Source organism: Mesoplodon mirus, assembly GCF_964341445.2.
Source record: "Mesoplodon mirus genome assembly, chromosome: 16".
Lineage (NCBI taxonomy): Eukaryota > Metazoa > Chordata > Mammalia > Artiodactyla > Ziphiidae > Mesoplodon > Mesoplodon mirus.
The window spans coordinates 71,463,432-71,486,855 of NC_138992.1; positions in this window are offsets into that span (position 1 = coordinate 71,463,432).

Below are 23,424 nucleotides of genomic sequence, written 5' to 3' on the forward strand. Positions count from 1 at the left end.
CGACCGCCATTGAAAGGCACCAATATTGCAGCCATTCCTGGCAGTCACTGGAGCATTGTGCTCACAGATTGGAGTTGATATCTCATTGTACAAATTCAGGGACCCAGAAACTGCTCAGTTATTGAGCCTCTGCCCTGGGAGGACAATGTTCTATTCATGGAATCTGGGTGCAAGGTCACAGACAGAAATCTGAAGGAAGGATAAGATTCAAATTTGTTTCGGGGTTTTGCCGAGGACCTCCCTGAAATTCGGTGTCTGGAAGGCATGGCGCTTTCCCCAGAGCATCCTACTACAGAATAATACTTCGTAACACAATGCAAAGGAGTCTATAAATAAATACAGCCTGTTCCAGTTAGAAAGCTTCTCTAGGACCAAGCAAGCTTCTCTGCAGAAGATGCTGATGCGTCTGATATTACATGGCTTCAGATGACATAAGCAAGCTTCTGAGAACACCTCTCTAGCAGACGTACCATTTTGGGGGTGAGGAATGATGAGAAAAAGGGGAGAAGGGCAATGTGGCATAAAATGTATCTGCATGCTAGTCTCACTGAAATATTTGTGGTTTGCTTTTCCACGCATTCCAGAGTTGAAGGTTGTCAGGGATAATCAGCCGTTCCCATCACGGACACCCTGTGGTTCTCCTTAATAGCTCTCTTTTATGTGCCATCAGTCCTCAAAAAATATATTTAGAAAAGATTTATTTAGAAAGAGGCATAAAATAAAATCCATGTTGCGGTTGAGTATTACAAATGATTTCTGGACTCCATTCTGTGCCATCAGGCTCTCTGTAGAATTTTCATATAAAGTAAAAAATAAACTCTCAGCCAGCTTGAAAGAGAACTCCTCTGACAAAGGAAACCAGCTTATTCTTTTTTTTTTTTTTTTTTTTTTTTTTGTGGTACACGGGCCTCTCACTGTTGTGGCCTCTCCCATTGCGGGGCACAGGTTCCAGACGCGCAGGCTCAGTGGCCATGGCTCACGGGCCCAGCCGCGCCATGGCATGTGGGATCTTCCCGGACCGGGGCACGAACCCGTGTCCCCTGCATCGGCAGGCAGCCTCTCAACCACTGCGCCACCAGGGAAGCCCGAAACCAACTTATTCTATAAAGCCTCTCACAACATCGCATGAAGGCAGATCTCTCTGGATGCTGGAGTCCAGGAAAGCATCATTGCTTTCCTCAGGAAACATTGGGCAAAAACTGCGCACCTAGTGATCTTTCCTGTGGAAGCGAGGAGAGTTTGAATGTAAAGGAAAGAATGAGGTTAAACCAAGCATTGTCTTATTTTACCTACAGACCCCGAAAACCTCACACACAGACCTTGTCCTAAGATGACTCTGCAATTGTTTTGTTCATGTGATGTTAATATTTCATTTAATATGCTAAATCAATCCCTATGATACAGAGGGGTAACTAAACTCTGCTTCTTGAATTACCCTTTTCCTTTTCTTTTCATTAAAGAAGCCATTCCTGCCCTCCTTACCCAGCCTCCCCCTTCACCCCCTCCCCCCCAAATCTGTATTACAACTTCTTAACAGTCACCTTAGCCTGGAACGTTTGAGCTGGTGTGTCCTACCCTGCAGACACGGTCTTCGGATGGCAGCATTTGAACTTTACATGGAATATAAACAATAAAAATACTGAATTACTATGCTTATACGTGAAACTAATATAATAGAGGAAGTCAACTATACTTCAATTCCAAACAAAAACAAACAAAACTTGCCCTCATTTTATATCCATCTTCTACCAAGTTTGCCCTTTGGGATAGTGCTAGCCTCTCCCAGAGGAGCAGGGCAAGCACCTGAGGTCTGGGTGCAGGTAACACCCGCAGGGACTGTGGATGAACATGCACCCTGGGGATGAAAAGGTAACCTTCACCTGTGCCCTGCTGCTGACTCTCTCTTCTTCTTCCTGGATTTAAAGACTTGAAAGTCCTGCTAAAACAGTGATGTGGTGAGTTTTGGGTTTTCCAGGCCTTCACCACTGAGCATTTTCATGTTTCAGCTTTCATATAAAAAGTTGAAATTCTCACCTAATAATCACTGTCATCAGTTGGCAATGAAGAACACTTGGGTGACCAGCCTCTTATTCTTTTCCATGGTAGGTCCCATACTTATTTTTCAAATGACAGCTTTCTAGTATAGAAAAAGTCTGTTTATATTTGGAAAGAGAAAATGTTCAGAGTTTTTGGAACCTAGGAAGATGTGCACCATCACTGTAAAATTTTTGTGGGTTCATTTATTTACCTACACATTGAAACGTTTTCTTCTTTGTGATTTTGGAAACATGTTTTGATATCGTATCAATATCTTTTGTGAAGAAATAGCAATCTTCATAGAATTATCTATGGTTTATGTTTATGAACCAGGTTATTTTATAATTGGGAGCTGTTAGATTGTAATATATATCTGAAATAATGTAAGGAAACTAGGTTCAAGACTATTGGACAATGGTGCTGAAACTAACATGCAATTATGTAAAAAAGATTAGTTGATAAGACTTTGTATTAGACCAATAATGGTAGGAGAGCTCTCACAAACCAAGATCCTTACAAAACCACAAAATTAAATGTAAAACATCTGCAACTTCAAGATAATAAACATTTTTTCAAGACACGCAAACGAACATGTTAGACTTTCCTAATGCCAGATTAAACTGAAGCTCAAAATTTTTTTTTTTTCTCTGAGGACCTTTGTTATATTTGTCCATGTTTCACAAACTCTGCATCGTTAGGCTTGATTTACCTGTTTGAAAGAGATAGTCACACACTAACCAGGAGCTCCTAAAGCACTATTTTTTCCCTCAAATGCTTTGCTTATGTTATTTTGCTCTCCTTTTCTCCTAAGACTCAGATTTCCTTTCAAAATTGCACCCTCTTTTCTCTGTTGTGGTGTTCTGAGGATTAGAAGGCAAATGATCATTTACAAATTGAAGGTTAACAGAGAAATGCTTTGTACTTGTGATTTGATGAGAAAAAACAAATCACAAAATGAGAACAAATAGAAGTATTATCCCATAGGAAAGAGAATTGTGTATTGATCTATTATTTCCCAGCTTGAAATGTGCCACTATTGTAGTTCCACTTGATTATGAACCTTTTTATCACTTCCCCTGGTTGATTCAACTTGAGTGCTTCTGACATTTGCAAAGTTCCTCACATATTCTGCTGAGCAGCAGGGGAAACCTTGTTAATGAAGAAATAACAAGCTGAAGATTTGAATAAATATTTAGCCGATTGAAAGGAGGTATACAGTTAATTTTTTTTTTTAATGCTGACAACTGAGGAAACTCACTAACATGCTTTGCTTGTGTTAGCTAAAAATGGGTTCTAGTGGAGTTTTTTACTGAACCACAGGGCACTTTCATTTCCTGATTCTATTATAAACTAAGTGGCCACCTGAACCTGCCAATGAACTTGCTATTGTATTTTTCTATTTTTAATCCTGAAGGAGTAAACACATTTCTCATCAGATGTGTTACAGAGTCCATTGGGGAGATTAATGAAGGTGCCATTGGATTATTACAGAACCATTCATTTATAAATGTGTCCTTTCTGAAAGGATACCATAAATAATAGCAGAGTTTTCTTCATTCCACAAATCTATATTATAAAAGGGTGCGGCTATTTTTTTTTTTGATACTTGCTACAGTGGCACGGAAACGATTTGGATTTTACGCCTGTTTAGGCTGTGTTTTCAGTCTTTATATATGATTAGATTCTGGTCTCATAACCAAGGTGGGACTCACAGCAGTAGCTGTGAGTAAAAGCAGAATGATTCCTTCAAGATTCAAGGATTAATTACAAGAGTTCTGTGGGCTTGGTTTAGCTCTTCAAGGAATGGTTGCTGGTGGACATGGGCACCCATAGAAGCTCCTAAATTATATCCCACGGTGTCCTAATAGGTTCTGTCCCCTGGGAGAGAGCTTTCCATGTGTGTGTGTGTGTGTGTTTAAGACATGAATCTATGAATCTACATATGCTTCTAGAGCATTTTTAGCCCACGTGATTTAATGTCCTGAGCTGAGAATATTTGAAGCTATCTTCCAAAGAACACTCCCAATACCAAAATCTTTGAAGAAAGCTCTTCTTTGAACAAATGTATTAAGAGTGAAAATGAGGAAGGATCAAGTGCACTTGGGCATGAATGTTGCTTATTTTCTGCTTCCATGTGTGACAGAATGTCCAGAAACATAGCAGCTAAGGTTGGAGGGTAAACTTAGAATTCATATAATCTAAGAACCCCAAGAGATGCTTGAATGTCTTCTAAAATATCCTGGCAAAGTCTCCAACTAAATAAATAACCCCAGGCACAAGGGGCAGATGTCTATTTCTCAGAGAAGCCTACACAATTTTGCACAACCATTACTGTTGGAAAGTCCCTCTTTATACTAAAATTTACCTCTTCTTACATTTACCAAGATCTTATTTCTGTCTTTTGGGCATAGACAAAACAGTTATCCTCTTACTTTGCAAACTACCCCAACTAATACTTGAAAGTAGCAGTGATGTTCCTCTTTTATATACTAAATATCCTTTATTCCTTCTAGATCAGTGTTTCTAACTTCACTTACATGAGATTCATTGAGGGAGATGAAAATGCAGGTAGTTTCCCCAGAATATTAGATTCAGTAGGTCTGTGTTTGAGTCCAGAATTCTACTCACCCAGGAAACGTAGGTACTGTTATTATTCATGTTCTACAAATGAGGAAACTGAGGCAGAGACAGTGAGCAATTTGATCAGGGGCTCATTCTTGTGGCAGAGCTAGGATTTGAACTTCAGAATTTAACTGGTGGCTTTCACTGTCATTAGTATAAAACGGGCATAAAATAGCAGTAAATAGTCAAGGATCTTGAATTATGGTATAAGAACTTTGGACTTAATCTACCAGTTATGAGTAGTAGTAATACACTAATAATTATTCTTTAACATACTGAATATTTGTATTCACCATAATGCTTACTGAGGCAGTGTTTACTGAGCTTTCTTAGAACACAAATTCTGCAGGATTTTAATAATTTTGCTCAAAATAAGATAAAAACAAACAAAAAAGGAGAGATTTAGTCTCCATATAAATTTGTGGAATAGTAGGTTAAAAAAAGCTAAGTGGGTTTCTTAACTGTAGTACTTATGAGAGACTTTAATATGTTCATATCTATTTTTACACTCAGAGCATAATATATTATGTGGGCTTCTCAAATTTACTTGACAAATGAAGGCTTCTGTCTCTTTTCCTTTCTTTTTTAAAGGAAGATCTCCTGAGGGAAATATCTTAGAAAATTCTTTAAGGAATCCCTACTAAGCTATGCATTGAACATTTGAACACAGATCAGCCATAACTTCTGGTCACCTCCCTGGTTATTTAGCTCCCAGTATGTCCCCTACAAAAGTTAGTTTCCCAACAACACTGAAGTAAGCATGGCTTTAGAGTTTTTTAAAAGTTACTTTACATTAAAAAGTGCACATAGGCAGCCTTGCAAGTCTTTGCGGTAGACTAGTCTGAAAGTATCTCGGAGCAGGAGAGCTACAGAAGTTGGCAGCGTTGTCTGGATGGAAATAAGAGGTGAAGCGTAGGCAGTTCAGATCTCAGGCTGTTGCAGGCCTCCCAGCACAAGAAGATTAGAGCGTGGTATTAAAGGAAATGGTGAAATAGCGGTGTGTTAGAGATATATGAAAGATCACCAATGGGAAATAGTAAAGATTGGCTATTGGGAGTAAAGGAAGAAGAGCTGAGCAGGAATTCGGGTCTCAAGACTGTAAGACTAGGGAAAAAATCTTAATGGTGATAGAAATAGGAGAGTTTGGCAAGTTACACCAGATCCTGGGATGGGGTGAGGAGGAAAGGGAAGAAAGGATAAGTGTTAATCGAGCACTTACAACATGCTCAACATTTATTCCCCTTTATCAAAATTGATAAGGTTTTAAGGGGAAACCATTATATAAACCGAATTTCTCTGCTTGAAAGGAGTTGGCAGAGTCTTGAGTTCTACATGTTTCCTTCTTAACTCTGAGGCTTCTTAGCTGGCTCTGAGAAGCCCCTGGCATTTCTCAGAGCACATCAGGAACATTGTTGATTAATTCCAACCCCACATGTTGAGTTTGAGGTGATGGCAGACTATTCAACTGTGAGATGTTTCATTGTGAGTTGTGAGTTCAAGAATTGGGTGCCTAAAATAGTCAGTGTGGGTCCAAATGGAGAGCCACTTACTGCTGTCAACATAAATATTCAGTAAATGCTCATATAAATACATTTCTTGTGAGAGCCTTGTATAGCAATGCTTTGAGAAATGGCATTTTAATATTGACACATGAGAGAATTAATATTTAAAGAGACAAAGCTCTTTTACATATGATATGGTTGAATATTTCTATATTCATACATATGTATATATATATATTTGAATACATATGGCTGAATATTTTTCCATCCTCATCCTCATCCTCTCTAATTAATCCCAGGCTTAATATATTGAAGAATACTTTTCCATGGGAGGAAGAACAATTATCACAGAAAAATTGCATTCCTCTAATGAAAGTGGATTTTGAAAGTTTGACCTACTGGATTCATATAAAGAAATGCTATCTATAAAATTCACATATTCCACTTCTCAGACTATGTATATGTCATATTAATGCCCAAACGAAAACACGAACTCTTACAGAAGAGTTTCAGTAAATGTCTCTTCCGCAATTTTGTTTTTAATTCACTGGAAGGTCAGGAATAATGGCAGTGTTTATCAGTTACCCTTGTAGAGTGTATAAACTTTATATGTAAATGAATTTAATAGACTATCTTAGAGGGTGCAGTGTTACTGGTTTAGTTTAATCGTGATGCTGGGAAGCAAATTTGGAGCTGTTGATGGATATCGTCCTTAAGTTCAATCATTGGCAGATGTTAACTAAACTATACAAACATCATTGGCTACGGCAACCTGTTAGCTAGGGGGATTATCAGATTAAAAATGGAAGTACACTCATTACTAAATCAATTATGTGTCAACAATGCTTTCTGGGTCATGCATAATAAATATGAATATTATCTTGGATGAAAAATTTATTGGCTTTATGTAACATGGAATGTTGAGAAAAAGTTTTGACTTTCATCCTGTTCATAACCCTTGCTCATGAAAATAATGTTACATCAGTGTTTTTCTAGTCTTATTAAGAGGCAATGTTGCTGTAATTCAGCGGAACTGAGTCAGTTCTTAAAATAGAGATGTTTTAGAACAGAGAAAGGCAATTTATCAGCCTTAATGGAAATATCCTGTGAGACTATCCAGCTTCCCTTGTTCAAAATTTGTGTTCATAAAATCTCTGCTTTTATATAATTTGTTTTCCTGGGGGAAATTTATCTACTGGGATTGGGTTTGCAAATAGCCTCCATTCATAAGCCAGGTAAACTTTGTAAACTATTGAAATTACATCTGGTTGACAATGTTGTCTTTTGTATGTTTACTTAGCCCTAGTGTTCCCTTTTAGCTTGATCAATAATGGATGTCCTTAAAAGTTGAGTTTGGGGCTCTGCAATCCTAAAGCCAGAGCCAGGAATTGTGCCTTTCTATCAAGGAGTAAAACACCGTGGGGAGCAGCCAGATGGTCTATCTTCCTGACATTTTTAAAGAATGTCAACACAATTTGTCTTATCTGTGATTTACTGAAAAAAGAAGGGATGGATTTATGACATTTCTAATGCAAATCAGAATTGGGGAGTTTTCCGATACTTTATGCTGGCTGAGCTGAGGATCCTCTTACAGATCCATGGTGAGACCATCCCGTTGCTGAGCCCGCCCCCTGGTAGTTATGTTTTACGGATCTATGGTGAAACCATCCCGTTGCTGAACCCGCCCCCTGATAGTTATGCTTGCATGTATCTAGCTCACGCTGACCGTGGCTTGGCCCTCTGACTTGTTTTGGCCAATAGAACATTAGCAAGTGAGATACAAGCAGAGCCCTGATAAACACTTGAACAATGGGTCTTGTCCACTTGGGAATCTATCTTTTGGAAGCCAGTTGCCATGCTGTAGGGAAGCTTGTGCTAGATTCAAACAGTGATAAGCCAAGTGGTAAGAGGCCCTGGAGGGTGAGAGGCCATCTTGAAAATTCCAGCCCCAGCCGTGGTCCCAGCTGAGAGTACCACGTGAGACACCTCAGTTCCATCCCTTGAAGCAGAAGATAAACCCACAAATTTATCTTGAGTGTAGTTTATGCACAGACTTGTGATAAATAAATCATTATCCTTTTAAGCCAGTAAGTTTCGTTGAGTTGGTTTATTGCACATTCTTTTGCCATAGCTATAGATCCCTTTATTGTATGTGTACGAGTATTGAATATTTGAAGGAAATGCTGTCTAATTTCAGGGGATGTCTTAGTGAGTAGTACTTATCCAAAGTCCCTTAAGCCCATTTTTTTCCCTCCTCTTTCCATACATGAATGGTATTGCACTGACATCTGGTGGTAAAGACTAATTGTTCTGGATGTTTCATGGAATCTCATGAGCTCATCCAGTAGCACCTGTGAAACTGTTAAAATATGAAAGTGCACATGTAAGTGCAGAGAACTCCAGGGAGCCAAAACTAATAGGAAAAATGTTTTGTGAGGTGACAGCAGTGACACTGAACCAAGTGTGTGCAGAGTACGAGGATCCCGTGGCCGGTGACTCTTATCTCCTAGTCAGTCTTGAGCTGCCGTGGACTCTGGGAAGATACAGTGTTATGGGAAGCCGGCTACCTCTCATCTCATCCTTTCTACTAGACCAGGGAAGAGCGGACGTGATACTCACAGGTGAAAACTTAACTCATGCTTCTTCCCTCATCTTGTGGGTATGAGGTTGTGAAATGTTCCTCAGTCCTCTCAGAGATTTGCCAAACCCTTTTAATGTGGGCAGAGGCTGCTGTGAGTGGGGTGAAGAGTGGGCAGGCAGTGGAAAATGAGAGCGTTTTCAGGTGCTGATTTCATCTGATGTTACCTTGCTTGTTTTGCCGTCATCAGCAGGAACCCATACTTTCAGGAAGCAACGCAGTAAGGCTGCTGCTAATGACTTGGCAGGCATGGCCACCTGGCCCCGGCTTCTCACTGCCCTGGGCTCTACTCCCATGTAAATGAGGTTGTTTGGACTCGGGTCTAGGGTTTTGCCATTGGGAAGAGATTTTTTTTTCCAAGGCAGATGACAGGCACAACTCAAATACTTTGGGGGCTCGAAAACACATACTGCATAAGAACTACAAATTTCTTCCTAGTGTTAATAATTTATCAAAAAAAAATAAATCATTATATTTTCGTTGTGTGTTTACCACCAAGATACATCGTCACAACATCTATTGTAATAAACAGTGGGTGTTTATTTGTGCTCATGCTAAATCTAGAAAGGAAAAAAAAACTTGCTTCCAAGTAAAATGATTTTATCTGAACTTAGGATGTTGAAGGAAACAGTACTTATCTTTTCAAGTTGAAGTAAATTTCTCTTAACATAATATATATTACAATAATAGCATCTAGTTAAGATTTCATTATGACATTTCAGTTCAATATAATACAAAATCCTTGCCATGTTTTTATAAAACATTACTCGGTATGAGATATTCACATTAACTACAATTGCTGAAATGACTGATGTTTAAATCTGGCGACAGTTTCTATCATTATTAAACTTCATTATAAAATAAAGTATGTGGGTGGAATTGTGGCTTGATGTTTTTGTAATTTGCTCTCTACCTTTTCAATGTACTTTTCAGTTACATCAATTGAATCATTTCATCTTATAGATGCAAAGATGAAGGAAAAGAACAAAAACATAGCCATTAATGGAAGCAGTGCAAATGGGCATAGTTAATGGAAACCATTTAGACATTTTGTATTTGATTCCATGGTGTACCTACTCAAACAATTTCTATGGCATATTAGAACAAAATGCTACATTGTGCTCTTCTCTAAGAATGCAAGTAATAGACTTCAAAAATTACCTTTTCATTGAAAGTATTATCTGCTGGAAATGAAGAAATGTTTTACATTATAAGAAGCTAATAGCAGCAAGAGGGAGCAATGGGCTGGCATGATAATGCAGGCAGGGGAAGGATTTGACTCTTTACTCTCCAAAATGCATTCTTTCATTCTATAAAGCACAATCACAATATTCCTCATCAAATTCCTGATCTCTAATTTTTTTTTTACATCTTCTGACTGCATTGTTACTAATCCAAGTGAAGGTTTATGCTAGTTAAGATGGAGCCCGGATCTCTGTTTACTGCAAGACCAAAATGTAAAGCATAATAACTGCTTTTGAGTACGTTCATTTTGGTTCTGAGAGAGAGGCTTTCTTTATAAAAATAAGTAGTACATTTTAAAAATTATGAACATAGGAAAAATAGCTACTTGGTCCCTATTGTACAAACTAACAGACAGCTCATTTATTGGGGAACAAATCTAGGTTCCATGAATTCTACTCAAGATGTGGCTCATTAGGGGTATCTTGATGTAGAACAGGAGAAAGAGTGTCTGCACATTTGAGGGAGTAGCCCCAGAGGTGCGGGGTGTTTACACATTCCATATCCTTCATTAAAGTACTTTCACACAGAAAAAGCTTATTTGATTCCCATGACAGCTCTGTGAAGCCAGCACTGTTTCCTTCATTTTTCTCAGCTGAAAACTGAAACTCAGAGAGATTAAGTGATTTGCCCAAGTTTGCACAACGAATAAGAGACATAACCAGGAAACGAAGCTGCGGAAAAGTGGAGGCGGGGAGCAAAAAGGGGAAATAAATCAATGCTACAAGGTCAAGTGAAAGAAGCCTTTTCTTTGGGTTGGGTGCGTTTTTACTCTGGAGGTTGACATTGATTTGAAGGCGGAAGCAAGAGTGGTTAGAGAGATGTCAGTGATAAACCCTGAAGACGGTTTTGTTTCAGCAACATGAATAGTATAAATTAACCAGATAATAGGTGACTTGATATATGGTAGGTTCTAGCAGAACAAAATCTCAATCTCTGGCTCCTTGTATCCTGGGCATCTGCTCTGCAGCTAACTGCACGGATGTGATAACACACACCACACACCATGGGCAAAACCCCAGTGAATCTCTGCCTTGGTGCCTTGGTAATTTGATGGAAAAGGGGCAGGCAGAAACCAGGTCAGAGCTACAGGGAAACCCAAAGACCTACTTCTGCAAGAGAGAAAAGGATGATGTGCTTTATGGAGAGAAGGCGAAGGAGAGAAAGCCCATCGCCACATCCTTTCCACTACCTTCGATTCCATGTTTTTTCTTGCAGTGCACCTTGCAACCCAAGTGTCTAGCTCTTGCTCCACTGCAAGAACCAAAGGAACACCAACAGTTCAGAAAGTCTTATGGTCCTGGTGATCAAGATGGGACCTTTTATGAAAATTCACCCTGCCCATTGCTGGACTAGTAGCTATAGGCTGGCTGGAAGCCTACAAGTTATGTAGAGGAAAATAAGAGGCCTGAATACTAAAAAATCCATTTCTTCCATTATACTCCAATATAAAATAAAAGTTAAAAAATAAAACATCCATTTCTGTGTTATCTGAGAGAAGAAAAATGATAAATGTCTACAAACACCCAAGGCATCCCAAATTTTTTTATATGAAAATAAAAAATAGTCAATTCATTGGTTATACTGGTCTTAAACATAAAGCAATGAAGTAATAGTATTAGCCTACTTGAAATTCTAAACCTTATTGTCCTGGCCAGTTCCTAAGATAATTGAAACAACAGTGTGTATGTGTGTTTTGTGTAGTGTGAATATTTTTCTTTAAAACTAGCTTCTTCCTTTGCAGGGAAAACGTATTCTTTGAGAGCAGTCATCAGGCCACTGCATGTTGGAAGAAAGCACATGATAATGCGCATTACTGTACTCAGTGTACACCAACAGTGAGAGTTCCTTCCTAAATATCTTCAATTTAGAATAAATACCTTAACAGCTAGTGTATTTCTTCTAGTTCAGAAGGCACAGTGATATTTCTGAGCTGTAGCTCATCCTTGCAGATTCTGTTTTTAAATTGGACATTCTTTCAATCTTGAAGTAAAGTTCGCTATCTCCAGAGAGGTCAGGCTCTGGTTTCTCTGTGAAGAAGCAGTTGCCACATTCTTTGGCAAGTCGAGGAATTGTTAAAGACTAATTTCCACGTGAGAGTATCTGCCATAAGCTGAGGAGCTGGAGGCATCGGGGACTCACCATCAGTCAACTGAATAAGGGCATTGCTGCCGAAGGGAAGCCTGGTGGCATCTGGGTACTAAGCCAGGGCACTGCAGTGATGCTGCTGGTGGAAGCCAACACAGCAAATTACAAAGCATCAGGAGAGATATGGACCTGTGTACTTCACATTAGCGTGTATACCTTGGGGAAGAGATGGAAGGTGTGAGCACGTGGTGGTCTTTAGAAGCTCAGTCCCAAGCACGTTAGACAGCAAGTGAGGAGGTACAGACTAACTTTGGACCCTTGTGTTTAGTAAGGGTTGAGGATACTCAGGGGCTTTCAGGACACTTAGGGGCTTGGCTTTTATTGGCTCATGGTCCGAAAAATACTAAGTTGGACTGTGGACTTTCTCAGACGAATAGAGTACGGGCAGTCAACGCAGTTGATCCTTTTGTAAAATGTGAACTATAGAAACCCAGAAGGCTGATGTGCTCCTGCACTTACACATTGAAGGTAGGGAACTGATTGGGACAGAGCTGTGGCAGGATTTTGACTTGATGGGCACTGTTCACCAGGACAATTAAAAGGCCTGTAGAAGCTCTCTCCATGAGACATTCAGGAGCTAGAGCTGCAAAAGGGATGCCTGGACCTCAGGTGCCCTAAGTGCTGGGAACAAGATTTACTAGTTACCTGGGGCCACATATTGCCTGCCTGATACAGGTAGACAGGTGGATACGTAGACACAAGGGCCTTATTTAAGCATATATAATATGGCAATAATACTTCATATTATAATTGTTATTTGTGGCAATAATACTTCATATTATAATTGTGGCAATAATACTTTTTGGCAATAATACTTCATATTATAATTGTTATTTGATAAACATATACACACATTTTGGTTGTTTACATAAAGACATTTATGCAAATAATGTGAGCCATGATGCACCGACAACTTACATTTGTACTTTTACCTGTGAAGGGACTGAAGTGTCACCGAAATGGAGAAATAGCACTTTTCTTGAGAGAAATGTGAAAAAAATACACTCTAGAAAAATCTGCCATTGGATTTCAGAGAAGATTTCTCTCTCAAACCATATAGTTTTCATCAAACGATACTTTAAAATATGAACTATGTTACTTAAGCCAATAAGCCATGTCTTAAGTTCTAGGCATATATATTGGTGACTATATACAATGAAGAAAAAAACCCACAAAAAGAATGATCATTTGATGTGTGAGTAGTTGAGATACACAATGGCACCAGGTGGTGCCTTGGTGCATAATAATGAGAACAGTATGTCAAAGCACAGCAATCAATACCAAAGAAAAATCAACACATATTCAACATCATCCTTACAATGTTAAGCTGATTATCCACTTCAAGTAATTGAGGCAGCAAGATGAATGTGCTCAGCAGCCTTTATTTTTCTCCTTTAGAAGGCAGAGCTAAGTATAAGGGTTAACTGGTGTCTTGTATTGCTCATCATTCCATACCTCAGTCATAGATTTCCAAGGGAGAGATACTTTTTCCAATGACTAATGCCTACATGGCTTCTATCATTGTTAAACTATGCTGTCAATGTAAAAGAAAGTAAAAAGAGTAATTTATGATTTTTTCAATTGCACACACATTACGTAAATACATATGTACAAACATGAAACATAGAGACATGCTTATATATATATATATATATACACAAAAGACACCATTTACATCATTTGAAGAGTTCAGGTGCATGATTCTTTAAACAGACTCTTTTAGAATAGACTTTCCCATTTTACATCTCTACCTTTGAAGAGACAGCATGTCTATATGGCAGAAGGAGGCTTGATGCCACTTGCTGAGCTATAACATGGGCTTGGATAGCCCCACAATGAGGAGCTTTTTCAGCTCTCCAGGAGGATTAGAGAATGTTTATTCCCCTTAAACCCTTGAAAATAACACGGTCGTCTTTCTCAGGAAAACAATTTGTTACCTCATCACTCTATTTTGTCATTATGAAAGTTTGAAATTTCTAATGCGTAAGCTTACAAACTTTGTTGTTTCTCACCCTCTGGGGAAGCACCCTTCAGGAAAGAATACCATTATAACATGATTGCCTCAGCTTCCTGTTCACAAAACGTGAAGTTCTCAGTTCCTTTAATAGACCTTAGAAAATCTCTTGGAATCTCTTCTTCTTCAAGATTTTAATCTCAATCTTTTCAAAGTCTACATACCCATCTTAAGTCTCCATACCTTAGTACTCGACTCCTCTTTTAAGGGCCATTTTAAGTTGTACCTCCTCAACAGACCATTACCCTTAGAAATACCGATTTCTCATTCTTCTCATAATACATCCTCATTAACGCATGCCAAGTGCAACGTGCAGGTTTAAGAGCATAGCTTCTAATCAGCAGACATGAGTTTGAATACTGATTTTGCTCTTTGGACAAGCTGTATAACATGTCTTAGCTTCCTTTACTTTCCTTTTGTAGATCAGAGCAATTATATTGTTTGTGTAGGATAGTTGTGAGTATTACATGATCAAATGCAGGTGGAGCCTTGGAGCCAGGATACATGATAAATGTTTTGTAAAAATTTCCTTTCATTACTACCACATATGCATTGCACTTCTGTACTGCACAGATTTCCTTATGTGTGTGTATGCTTCATACTGTGGGTGTCCTGGAGCAGGACCCCATATGTGCATCCTATAGGGTCAAATATGACCAGGCTTATTTAGAAGAACGTGGGGCCCGTACCTCAAACATCTTTTTTCATGAGTGTTCTAGGAGGTTCAAGGGAAGGAATGTACCTACATGTGGTGGAAATCAAGGAGGAAACTTGGTCGAAGAGGCAATTTTATGTATGGCTTTTCTCAAAGGAAACTTTAGTCCAGAGCCCCAAGGTTTTTGCCTAAGACCTGCAAAAACAGCTGATAAAAGTAATAGGGGTGTGTCAAAAAAATCTCTAAAATATACTAAAGGCAAATGTCAGACGTTTTTGTGTCTTAGACTGCAGACCATGATGTTACTGGGCTGAGAATATTTTTCAGTCTATTTTAGTGAAGTGACTGTTGAAGCATTCATGGCACAAGTGAAGCATATAGTCAGCCGTAAAAAGAGGAGACGGCTACTATTGTCTCTGAGACCCAGGAACCTTGGTGCTGAACCTCACTTCCTACACTACAATATCAGCAAATGTTAGAGAATTGAGTGGAACTCACATGGCCGCAGCTGGGCACGAGTGGGAAGCATACTACATGGTATTCAGAAAAACTAGATTTTCCAGCACATGTTTTATACCATATCAGAACCTGAAGATTTCCTTAATTAGTTTCATGAGTTTAAGGTAGGATGGGATTGCCATGCCCTGCAGAAGAAAATTTCTCTGGAAAAGAACTGTTGTTGGGATGCTATTGTATGGCCTGATTTTATGAGGCTTGAAGCAAAGTAGATTAAACATCTTCCTTGCACCTAGGCTGTAAATTCCTTGAGGCCAGAGGCTTACCCATTTGTATTCGTCTGCTCAACCTGACAAACAAACAAACAGAATGCCACAGATTCAATGGCCTAAAAATAGAAATTTACTTTCTCAGTCTGGAAATCCAAGATCAAGGTCCTGGCAGGGCTGGTATCTGGTGAGGAATTTCTCCTTGGTTTGCAGATGGCTGTCTTCTTATTGTGTCCTTACCTCACCTTTTTTCCATGTGCACGCACTCTTGGTGCCTCCTCCTCTTCTTATAAGGACACAAATCCTACTGGATTAGGGCCCCATCCTAATGACCTTAGTTAACCTTAATTACCTCCTTATAGACCCTATATCCAAATACTGCCACATTTGAGTTAGGGTTCCAACTTATGGATTTTGAGGGAACACATTCAGCTTATAACATCATTTCTATTTTATTAAGCACAGGTTCACTGCTGGGGTACATCTTTATTAAGAAGCCTGGATTGTGATATCAGACCATCAGCGGAAATGGATGGGGTGCTGAACATTAAAAGTATGAAGATTAAAGTGGTCTAAAATAATACAGGACCTAGCATATTAGAACTCCATCAGTTCTCACCAGAAAAGCCACCCCTATTCAACCACAGTTGAAGGAACTTTCACAAGATGTTTATGAAGCTCCTAGAAGATGAAATACTAGGATTATTCTATTCTTTTTTTTTTTTTTTTTTTTTTTTTTTGTGGTATGCGGGCCTCTCACTGTTGTGGCCTCTCCTGTTGTGGAGCCCAGGCTCCGGACGCGCAGGCTCAGCGGCTATGGCTCATGGGCCTAGCCACTCTGCAACATGTGGGATCTTCCCAGACCGGGGCACGAACCCACGTCCCCTGCATCGGCAGGCGGACTCTCAACCACTGCGCCACCAGGGAAGCCCAGGATTATTCTATTCTTTAAGTGAGCTGACTGAAAAAAGTGTTAGGAGGGAACAAAATTAAGGTATACGTGACTGACAACAAAGAGTATGAGGAAGTGCAGACCCCAGAAGACCCCAGAAGGATTTAGTTGGGTTTGTGGTTCTAATACTCAGTAAATCACACATCAGCCACAGGACCACAAAACAAAAAATGCCAGAAAGTCTCATAAATAGCTGGTGTGAAATGTAAATTGTCACCCATTGCTTCTGATACAATTTTTTATATGCTAGAAATATTAATTCTACTTGGTGGATATATTTTAAAGAAATTATTCAAAAGTGGAAAAGCTAGTAGATACCATTTCTTTAATGTTTAGCATCTGTTTTATTGAAATTAGAGTATAACCACATTATGAATGATTACACAATCTTTAAAATGACAGTCATACATTATTTGTGCTAATGTAAAAAATGCTTATGCCATCATATTAAGGGAGACAATCCATATTTAAATATATATATATCCCATATTTTTGGTTACATATATAAAATATTTATATAAATATATATAAGTGTATATTAATTTATATGTAAACTTATAAGTAAATACATACATTTTTTTAAACAAAGGATTTTAATTGGCACTTCCATACTTTTTCATAGCTGTTCATGTATAAATATATATAGTATATATACAAGTGTATATATATTTAAATATGTAAACAGCCATGTTACATAGCTGGGAAAAGCTAGAAGAATGTATGCCAAAATTTAAGAATGATTATCTTTGGGTAGTGAGACAATGAGAATTTTTAAAAATATGTTTTCTTTCTTTTTCAATATTGTTCATAACGAGTGTGTATTATATGTATAATAAAAATGAAATTAAAATATTTATACTTCAAAAAATATATATTGCTAAATTACCCTATCAAATCATTGTATCAGTTTTATTCCTGCCTGTTTCCTACACCTATAGATTTGGGATCATATCTACCCATTTTTGCCTTCCTTCTCGTATAGCAAACTGGACAGTGCCTACCATATTGTTGACTGAACGAGTGGACACCCTAAGATATTTTCTGTGGGTCAGATCTTCCTCTTCATTCCTACTGCCTCTTCTACTACCCCTTGTCCAGATTTTTGCAATGGCCCTGACTAATGTCTTCACAATGTGTTTCCTTTCCTCCTCCTACTCTGGTGACTGGCATTGTTTCCTGATGAAGAAACTGAAACTGATTAAATCTCACTTTCTTAATTTTTAAAAAAATAAAAGAATGAACAACTGTATAGTGCTTGAAAGACATTAAGCAGTAGGAGAGTGAAAAGATGTGCCTTAATTCCCTACGAAACAATATCACTCAGTGCCATGTGGACATGCCTCCTGTGGAAGCTGTTAAAGATTGCAAATAAAAGGGAAAGAAAATGAATCATTTCCATGCCTATGGGTCAGGAAAGAAGTTAAAGATAAGTAAGAGATAGTTGCTGAGGAAAAGAAAGAAAGTAAGTCAAGATTAAAAACTGCTTTTTTTCTCCTTCTTCACAGAATACACTCTTGGTTCCTTTATCCTGCTATAACGTGGCACAGATGCACTGGAATACTATGAGATAGGAGACAAGAATATGAACAATGAGATGAATTTTTTTCCTGCCTCCTCTAAAATTGGCCTTCAGCAAAGTGAAAAGGAGGGTTTGATTGCTACATGTGAATATCTCTCCAGAATTTAAAGCAAGACAACTTCTCTCCAACAAAACTAGCCTAAAACAAAATAGATCACAGCTACAGAAGACAATTTTGCTTCTCCTTCTTTCAAATAAATCTATTTCATTAAAATTTGAGGTATACTAGATTAAGTATTCATTGTAGACAGGTAACAAATACTAGGAACTTAAATTTTCTGAAATTTTAGCCCGTACTCCCACACCATGTTGCATATAATCTGAGACGAGGAATGACTTCAGAGTTTGCTTTGGAGACTTTGGTGTGGTTGCCATGGCAACAAAACTTTAGGGCATTGTTGCCTGCATGGAATCACAAAATGACAGATGGCCCATTATGAAACTGTACATATTTGGAGATGAAAAGAAAATACATCACTCTGAAGTCCATTCATTTTGCTCTTGCAAAAGAGTTGGGATTTGATAACTTGAGTGGGGTGAGAATAGGCAACCAGAAAGGAAGGGTTAAAATATAATTTTATCCATCTTGAAACCATGTCAACTGACTTGAAGATTGCTTGTAGATCACTGCCTCTCCCCACCCATGTAGAGAATTCTATGCCATCGTTTGGCATTTATTTGGCACCATTCAATGGAAGTTTGAAACTTCCTGCATTATGACTACAGTTAGGAGGCCAAAGTACAACTGGCTAAAGACAAGAGGGTAAAACTCTTATATAAGTACAAATGGGAAAGTGTGGTTTCCTTACCCAGCCTTTGGGTGGTTTTGACAGTGTGCTGGATGATTTAGATGAATGATTGTCTAGAAAGGCTGAGTATCTTTCCTGTAGGTCTGTCCAAGATGAAACATATCGAAATTATAGGTCAAATGGAATAATATCAAACTTCAAACACATGATGTGAAGTTTTGAGCTAGATCCTGAAAAAAATCCTTGCAAATTCGGAAAAGATGCATAGGAGGAACTGTTGTGAAAGGCTTAGCAATTTTGGCTAAGCTGGTAAGCTCAGGATGGGTAAACAGTGTGATGTATCTTTTGAGTGACACTCTTTGTTAGCAAAATCTTGATGTCCAGACAAGGAAAGTGTGATAGTCTTTTGTAATTTGTTGATCATTTTTCAAGATGTCTGCAGAAATATACCTGTCTATCTATCTATCATCTATCTGTCTGCCCATCCTCATCCTTGCTATCTGTGGATAAACAACTGGAAACTCTGATAATGAGTGAAGCTTAAGTCATACCATAAGCCACGTGTTATGCAACTAGACAAATTTTACTTGTTTTCAAATATACGAAGGATGATGATGTAGAAGAGAATTCTCTGTGGTCCCAAGGGGGACTTTCAAGAAGAAATGTCTCAGTTCAATATTTTGAAAACTTTCTGAAAGCCAACATTTCTCAAAATAGCATGCTGACTTAGAAGGTAGTGAATTCCTTTTTATTAGAAGTTTTTAAGCATCAGTATTTGGCCTCATGGCAGGTGTATTGTCAGGAGGACTTAATTATCAGATGGGAAACTTGGCTGGATGGCTGCAAGGCCTCTTCCAGCTTTGAGATCTATTCTATGATCCCTGATCTGGCCCTGTAATGCTCATCAAACTCCTGAACCATGAAAGTCCTGCATTCCTCAGGCCTAGACACTTTATGCAGAGTGCACAAATCATTCACAAAATTGGATTGCGCAGTTGAGAATGAGTGAATTTAAGGACAAGGCCAGCGTGAGTAGATTTATTCTTTTTGATGGCTACTTGGTATATATTTAACCTTGGCCTCTAAGGATGTAAAGTCAATACATTAACCCTGATGACACTACCTCTTTTCCAAGATTTCTATTTAATTAATAGAAACATAAGGCTTGTCAAAATGAGGAAATGAGGCCATTCCACCTTTCTAAAGAGCTCCAGCAGTAAATCAAAACATACTATGTTGAATAACGCTTTCTCATATTTTCACAGCACTAATATTTATTGAGAAATAGTTTTGCTGCTTAGAATTTTTGTTGAATGCCATAAAATATTAAAAAATCTTTAATCTTGGGAGATATCTGTATGTGGTATTGCTAACACACACACAAATATATAAGTACTATTCATTTTTTGCACGTTGGCATGTTGTAAAATTCTGTTTTCTTTTCATTCCTAGATGTTGTAAATAAACTGGATCTGTACAGTAAGTTTTTGTCAGACTCCCAGAAAGACAATTTTATTTTATAGCACATCCTAGAGTGACAGCCAGAAACCGTTCTGCACCACCTCAGTACAAACAAAATTAGCTTTTCACAATATTTTTGCAGATGTTAAAGGTCATTAATAGAATGAAACCAGATGATGAAAGCAATATATTTGGAATGATTGGGTTTTATTTTTCTCCCTAGCTTAAAGACACAGAGTCCCATTTTCTCTCCTACTTGGCTGCATTTCAATTTTTTTTTCAGTTATTTAATCGTTTCCAAAATTATAAAAGTAAAAGTTGTAGGATATGTATTTCTTGGCTTATGCCACCTTCCTTGTTTGACAGAGTTGGAATTTTATGAGGATGAAAATAGTATTAACTGTTCAAAAAACCCACACTGTTTAACAATTGCCCAAGGTTTCTGCTTTTACAGAGGTCACATTTTTGTTATGAATTACCTGGAATCCTCTTTCCAATTAAAAAGAGGAGAAGAGGGAATTAACTGGAAGAAATGCTACCAGTTTTCTCTTTCAGAAGAGAAAGGAGAAAGCTATTTTGAAAGCACAGTGACTTGTTGATTGAAGAATGATCTGTGCTTTGTTGGGACAGAATGGACATGGTGCCCATCCATACTGTTTTATTTATAGCATCTGGCCCACAGGTAATAAAGTTAATACCTACAAGTGGATACGTTTACGTTCGCAATATTTACAGATCAGTTTGAAACTAGTATACTTTCCAGAATGATTCTGCCTTTATTATTCAGTAGGGGATCATTTAGAAAATAATTTTCATCAGGTAAGTTATACAAAAAAAACACATGACTTCGCTCCATTCTTCAGTGAAAATGAAGCAGCAACAAAAATCTGGTTGTTGTCCTGCAGATTTATTGTGGACACGTGGTGCATGTTGAAGAAGTTAATATGTTACCCTCTTATCAGGGACAGAGCAGCCATTCCTTCTCCCAATACAGCAAACCACACAGTAGGATTAACTCTTCTGTAGAAGAAAGTCCTTGAGGAAGTGAGAATAACCAATGGTGACTTTCTTGGAGGCATATTTTTCTTTAATCCTTTTCCAGCTATTTGAGGTTTTAATTTTTTCTTGATCTAATTTTTGAATTTTTAAAATTTCCATGACAATTATCAATTTTAGCTGTCTTCATATTTATTGACATGCTTTATTCATTATATTCCACTTTGAATGAAAATATTAAATCTGTCTGTGGTTATATCCTTTATTCCATTCCTAATGTTATTGTTTGTCATGATTAGTCTTCCCAGCTGTTTGTCTCTTCTATTTTTTCCAAATATCTAGATTTCTGTTATGTTGCTCTTATCTACTGTTTTGTGTACATATTTGTGTATGTTCGTGTATTTTCCATTTAATAAAATTTTTACTTTACTTTTCCTTTCTTCTTTCTTTTCTGTTGCATTTACTTCATTATTTTCTCCCTTCTTGAGTTGAATGCTTAGCTCATTTATTTTCAATTATCAATATGTTCTAATATTGGAATTTAAAAGTATGAACTTCCTTCTAAATATTTCTTCATCCATATTACACAATTTTCACTATGTACTATTTTAGTGTTCTAAAATTTATACTTTTTATTAATTTTTTTGTAGCTAGTAAATTATTTAGAAGTGTGTTTTTTTTTGTATTCATACAATTTGGGAGGCAGGGAAGCTATATTTTAGAATTTAATTCCCAGTTTTACAGCTTTATGGTTAGAGATGATGGCGTATGTGATATCAATTCTTTGGCATTGATCTATTTCTGCATATATTTGTTTGTTGAAGTTGTTATTCAAATCTTCTCTGTTATTTTTGTCCCCTTGATGTATCAGTTTGAGAGTTAAGCTAAAAACTTCTCACTACTATGGTGTCAATTTCTCCTTGTGATTCTCTTAATTTTTGTTTCATTTTTTTGAGGTATGTTGTAAATTGTAGTCAATTCATGATTGCTATACATTTTCAGTGGACATTTTCTGCAAAATAAAATGTTCTTCTTGTTCCCTTTTATTACTTCTTGCTTGAATTTTATGTTTTTGACCTGGAGTTCATTTAGATAATTATTTGCCTTTATTTTTCTGTGTCACTTTATTTTTGTAGGACTCTAATAAACATAATTTGTACAGGCATACCTCAGAGATATTGGGACCTCTAAAATGTAATGGGTTCATGCCACATAGATTTTTTTACAATGCTTTTATTTTCATATAAAATGTTTTAGAGTTATTTTCTATATCTATAAATGTATATGGGCAGGAGACATGGTTTTTTGTTTTTTGTTTTTTTGGTCCTATAAGGGTGTCACACAACATGTACTTAACAAATATTTGTCAAATTTAGTTATTTACTTAACAACTATTTATTCTGTACTAAGTATTGGGCACTGGGACATAATAGTGAGGATAAATTGAGACAGTCTTTTTAATTTGATTAAAATCATTGAATTCCTATTATACGCCAGGCAACATTCTGGCTACCTGGGACATATCCACATTCAAACACACTACAGCTTGTAAGGGCCACAGATATTAATAATCACACATACATATATAAAATTAAAACTGTGATAAATAAATGTTGTGAAATTTGACTTTGTCTAGGAGATCAGGGAAGGCTTCCCTAAGGAAGTAATGATTGGATGTCATCTAACAAAGGAGAATTAGTTAAAAAGTTGAAGGAAGGAATGGAAGAGATTAAAGCCTGTGTCCCATCTCTGAGGAGAAACTGCTGGAAGGCCAGCGTGGCTGGAGTGTAGATGGGGGAGGAAACATCCTGTGAGGCAACCTGGGAGAGAGAGAGGACTTTGTCGAGTGCATGAAAAAGTTTGGTCTCTATTTTAGGAGCAATGCGTAGGCTCTGCATTGTTTAAGTCATGGAAATGAGTGATGGGTATGTGACATAATAAGACTATGCTTTTTGGAAAGATTCCTCAGGCTGAAATATAGGAAAATTTATCTATGAGTGAGGATAGTTTAGATGACAAACAGTTAAGAGGCTATTACAGTGGTGGAGACAAATTTCATGGTGAGATGTACTAGGTGGTGGAAATGTGAAAAGAATGGGTATCT